This window comes from Myripristis murdjan, chromosome 2, assembly GCF_902150065.1.
Source record: "Myripristis murdjan chromosome 2, fMyrMur1.1, whole genome shotgun sequence".
Classification (NCBI taxonomy): domain Eukaryota; kingdom Metazoa; phylum Chordata; class Actinopteri; order Holocentriformes; family Holocentridae; genus Myripristis; species Myripristis murdjan.
This window is the reverse complement of record NC_043981.1, coordinates 13,457,384-13,463,383: the sequence shown is the minus strand read 5'-3', so window position 1 is coordinate 13,463,383 and position 6,000 is coordinate 13,457,384.

Sequence of the window (6,000 nt, the reverse complement as noted above, 5' to 3'; positions counted from 1 at the left end):
TCTTGGCATTCTCTCGATGAGCTTCAAGAGGTAGTCACCTGAAATGGTTTTCACTTCACAGGTGTGCCTTATCAGGGTTAATTAGTGGAATTTCTTGCTTTATCAATGGGGTTGGGACCATCAGTTGTGTTGTGCAGAAGTCAGGTTACTACACAGCCGACAGCCCTATTGGACAACTGTTAAAATTCATATTATGGCAAGAACCAATCAGCTAACTAAAGAAAAACGAGTGGCCATCATTACTTTAAGAAATGAAGGTCAGTCAGTCCGGAAAATTGCAACTTTAAATGTGTCCCCAAGTGGAGTCGCAAAAACCATCAAGCACTACAACGAAACTGGCACACACGAGGACCGACCCAGGAAAGGAAGACCAAGAGTCACCTCTGCTTCTGAGGACAAGTTCATCCGAGTCACCAGCCACAGAAATCGCAAGTTAACAGCAGCTCAGATCAGAGACCAGATAAATGCCACACAGAGTTCTAGCAGCAGACCCATCTCTAGAACAACTGCTAAGAGGAGACTGCGCGAATCAGGCCTTCATGGTCAAATAGCTGCTAGGAAACCACTGCTAAGGAGAGGCAACAAGCAGAAGAGATTTGTTTGGGCCAAGAAACACAAGGAATGGACATTAGACCAGTGGAAATCTGTGCTTTGGTCTGATGAGTCCAAATTTGAGATCTTTGGTTCCAACCGCCGTGTCTTTGTAAGACGCAGAAAAGGTGAACGGATGGATTCCACATGCCTGGTTCCCACTGTGAAGCATGGAGGAGGAGGTGTGATGGTGTGGGGGTGTTTTGCTGGTGACACTGTTGGGGATTTATTCAAAATTGAAGGCACACTGAACCAGCATGGCGACCACAGCATCCTGCAGCGACATGCCATCCCATCCGGTTTGCGTTTAGTTGGACGATCATTTACTTTTCAACAGGACAATGACCCCAAACACACCTCCAGGCTGTGTAAGGGCTATTTGACCAAGAAGGAGAGTGATGGAGTGCTGCAGCAGATGACCTGGCCTCCACAGTCACCGGACCTGAACCCAATCCAGATGGTTTGGGGTGAGCTGGACCGCAGAGTGAGGGCAAAGGGGCCAACAAGTGCTAAACACCTCTGGGAACTCCTTCAAGACTGTTGGAAAACCATTTCAGGTGACTACCTCTTGAAGCTCATCGAGAGAATGCCAAGAGTGTGCAAAGCAGTAATCAGAGCAAAGGGTGGCTATTTTGAAGAAACTAGAATATAAAACATGTTTTCAGTTATTTCACCTTTTTTTGTTAAGTACATAACTCCACATGTGTTCATTCATAGTTTTGATTCCTTCAGTTAGAATCTACAATGTAAATAGTCCTGAAAATAAAGAAAACGCATTGAATGAGAAGGTGTGTCCAAAATTTTGGCCTGTACTGTATATTTTAATAGTCTTCCAGTTTCCTGCAACCACAGTTCCATCAGTTATGGAGATCTTATTTGCAAGTTTTCATCATTTGTGTTTAACTATGAATAACAGTAAGGTCAAATCATTAGAAATTGAAATTGACAAAGTTTACAAAGTGTACGCCATTTCACAGTGCAGTTTTGAGGAACAGAACAATCAAATAGAGGACAGAGTGGGGGATTTGTTAGCAGAAAGTGGCAGAATACTAACACTGGTTTTGTCAATTCATTACGGCACAGATGCCTGCACCTCTCACTGTTTGTTTCGCTCATTGTTAGTCACACTGGCTAAGAATGTCAGCAAATTGCCTAAAATGTATTAAATTGCATGTTTTCACAATAGCCTCAAGGCACACTGGGCAAGATTTTATGTAAGAATCTGTGGTCTTTTCAGCCTAAATCAAAAACCGGGGCGACAACAGAGAGGAGACTTCTATCTTCTCTAATTTGCTCGATTTGCAGCAAAATGAAATTCTGATGTCGGGATTGAGCATGCTCACCACCCACTGCAAGCGGCAAATCAAAACTTGGGGGTGAAACACAAGCTGTCATCTAATCAGCACCGGGCTAACGCAGCGCTAAAGAGAAAGCCGGACCAAGCGACGTCAGATCTTGTGATCTCCCTTGTCCCCTTTCTCTCCGTCCTTTGGTATGGATCGATCACGGAGCGGCCGGGCGGGCGGCGTGCAGACATGACACATCGCATTATATGATTTCTGGTTATTGATGTTCGAATTTTTCAACCGGTTACCTCTCGCTGCCGTCCGGAGCTGTCGAGGTGCAGTTGCCGGCGTGCAGCTTTAAGGAATTGACTCGTCCGCCCGTCTAATATGTCAGCTGACGCGCCAAATCAATTCTGTTTGGTTCAGTCAGGGAAGGTTACTGGGGAAATCTCTGTGCAATGAACCCCATGCTTTGATTTTGATTTTGCTGTCGCTTAAACATAGGTACCCCCCCTGGAAGTAGCCTTATTCCGAGTTGGGAATCCTCACCCATAGGAAGCCAGGTTGTAAACTATACATAATTGTTTGGATCTCAATTATGCCGACAGTTTGTAATCCGTGCCAGAAGGGGACTGCTTAATCACAGCGGTGGGGTGGGGTATCACTGTCAACACACATTTGTTTACTGCATTTGTTAATCTATAGCCCTGATCACATTATACCCTACACATACAACAAGCCGAGACAAACAGGACACAAATGTTTTTTTTTTTTTTCTTTCATGCTACTCATACACAGCCCTGATTAAAATGCAATTTCCAAAATATCCTCGGGGCCAATCATTGCAATGCATTATTCATTGTCAAAGAAAGCCTGAAGCTTTTAACGGAGTGAAGCGTGAGCCCATGCGCACACACACATACATGCCGTAATACCAGAATTTTTAAATAAATAATCCAGCGTGCGTCCTTTTTCAAGTGTCTGAGACGAAATTAGAATTAGGAAATCTATATGTGAGGCAGGTCATGACTTACACGAGCCACTTATTATTGGCGTTGTTTATTCTGTCTTCAAAAATATGATTAGAATAAAATGACATACATGCAAAGGAGGCCTACCCATGCTAACATGATGTAGCTCCCATGGGACCCACTGACCTGTCATTTTTGAATGCCTTAAGGACGTATTTATTTAAAAACGGTTCTAATTTTGCCGTAATCATTGCATAATTCAGGGATTGTGAGCGTGAGCCGTGTCTTTTGGCTCTCAAACGATATACATCCCCGGCTTCCTCTGTGAATTCGTCAATCCCAGGAAGACGTGTGTCACAAATTATCCACTTTGTCTCACTCATGACTATTCAGCAACCCCTGCTGATATTTACAATGTAGCCTAATGTCATGTAATTCTCCGGGAATCCAGAAAAAAATGTCATGTTGCACCTTTAACATCTCATGTACACATGAATATGCCGGCGGTAGAAATATGATAGAGGTACAAGATGACCGGTTAAGTGACTTGAGACATTCAGTGGAGTAAAAATTATACTGCATGGAGACATTAAATATAGTAGGAAGGTAAAAAAAAAAAAAACTCTCTTTTCTCTTTATTTGAAACACTCATGTACCATGTAAAAGTAGAACTTAATGGCATAAACCCGAAATGACACTTTGAAACACAAAACCATAAATAAGTCCTTTAGTTTTTACCTGAAAATACACCGCACTCCTTAATAAGCTCCTCATTTCACATCTGAGTGCTTTGATTTCACACAACCCAAGACAAATGACTTTACAATAGCCTATTACGGTATATTTCACGAGCAGTGCAATCTTTGCTTTAATTACAGCTTTCTTGATTTCCCTTAATTTAACAGTTAATGGAAAAAAAAAGTTATGAGTGCGCTGGAAATGTCCCATGTAAATTTGGGTTTTTATGTTTTGGAGGGACATTTCAGGGATAATTCAGGATGATAAAATGTATCAAACTTACGAAGGCGAAGCCAAGGGGGAATTAATAACTTTTGATTTACTGTTTCAGGAACGAAATACAGCAAGGGGACCATTAAAATTACATAAATTAAACTTTTTAGGTGTGTTTCATCGCATTTGGGTCCAAAAATTGTTAATCCGTGCACGGACCACCTCAGTGTTTTTCAGGGTCCGGTTAATATTTTAAGGTATAAATTAAGGGAATCTGTTTCCAAGTGGTATTATCTAAACGGTGTCAAGTCAGTTGAAGTTTGACTTGTGCATAGAAAATGTGCAATGTTGAAAAATCGCCGTTTGGATATATTGCTTGTGCTTCACTGCCACATGCCAGCAGTAATAGTTATAGTAGGTCAGTCGAAAATGGAAGAGGAGTTGTCTTCAGTCCAACAAGCCGTTAACGGGGCAGCGCTGCTTCAGCAGAGGATGCCAAGCCGGGGCTCAGATGGATCAGGGCTCTAAGATCTCGGAAAGTTTTTCACTGGGAATAGAAAGACTCCACCGGTCCCCATGGCAACAGGCCATTTTCCACGGATCGGCCTGCACATACACAGTGCAGGAGCCAGAAACAGAGTGCGCCCAAATACTGTAAAGGGGGGAAACCACTTAGACAGCATCTGTGAAAGTGAGAGTTAATAGAGAGCCAAGGGGGGACTGCACTTATTCTAACAGGACAGTCGGTTCTTTCAAGACGTATTTTCCAGGAAACCCTAAAAATAGTTTGGCGCTGTGCATTGTTTTTGTCACGGCGGCTTGTTTGTAGAAAAAGACAATAACCTCCACATCCCGCCGGATCCCACGTTTCATGTCAAGTTTGCCGCGATGCATAATTACCGCAAACTTATCTCATCATCGCCTTTGCAGTGTGTGCGCGCGCCTTCAAAGTGCAGTCAGAATGCATATATGCTTTTGATCCAATATCTCGTAGCCCTTTATCGTGTCACAGCGGGATTATTGGGATCACTGTCTGTCGGAAGCAATCCGAGGCCCCAGATAGAAGCATGACCAGCCAAACTCTGTTTTTCTGCATGGTTAATCCGACAGCACCTTCTGAGGAGATCCAATTAAATCTCTCCTTCAAAGAATATGTGACTGCTGGAGCATAGATGAGATGAGAAGGATGGGCGGGAGGAAGAGGAGGGGTGGGTGGAGGAGGGAGGGGAGGCGGGGGGGGGGGAGGAAGGGGTCTCCGTTCTTCTGTTTTAATCATTCCCGATCAGTGTCACAGTATTTAACCAGCAGCTGCACACCGGGAGAACATGTTTGGGAGAACAGCGCAGATTTAAAAAAAAAAGCTCTGCGTGCGTGCGTGTGTGTGTGTGTGTGTGTTCGTGTGGCCCATACCCGAGCGCATGAGTGCTGCGCTTGATAAACACATCCTATATCTAGTGATTAAAGGTGATTAGATGAATAACATCTTAGTGCAGATTTATCAGTGGCTATAATTACAGGGCTGTGCAGAAACTTGACGCTGACATATTTGCACCATGTATTTACGCTTAAGCCTCACAATGGTAATGAAATGTATGTGGCTTTTTAGTGGGAAAAAAAAAAAAAAAACACAAAAACTTAATGGCACTTATTTATTTATTTATTTTTTTTTTATTCCGAGTGCATTGAGGGTTCAACTATGAATGAGTTTGAAGTGTACTTATTATCATGAAACACTGAATTCAGTGGTAGGGTGTTTTCACAGGGGGAAAAAATGATTTGAGCAGTAACAGATTATTGCGTTTTTATTAAGGGGAGCATAAAATTCAGAAATATTTCTCAGCTGAGGCAGCCACACACACACACACACACACACACACATATATATATATCAATATTTGAGCAGTGTCTTTGAATCCTATCCAGAGGCCTATGTTTACTGAGACATACAGTAGTAATAATGTGAGACTATTATCAAGTCGGTGAATAATGATGCAGCGCTGAGGTCCCAGGAGAGGAACGCCTACGTTTTTTTTTTTTTTTTTTTTTTTTTTTTAGGAAACAATGTTTTTGATTTACGTTAAGAAATTAAGGTTGGAAGGGGGGGGGGGGGGCGTATCGACCTGCTTGTTAACACAAGCGATGACATGCATCTCTCCGCTGCAAGAAAAGGAAGCCAAAGAGCAGAATGCACTGGGAAAAAC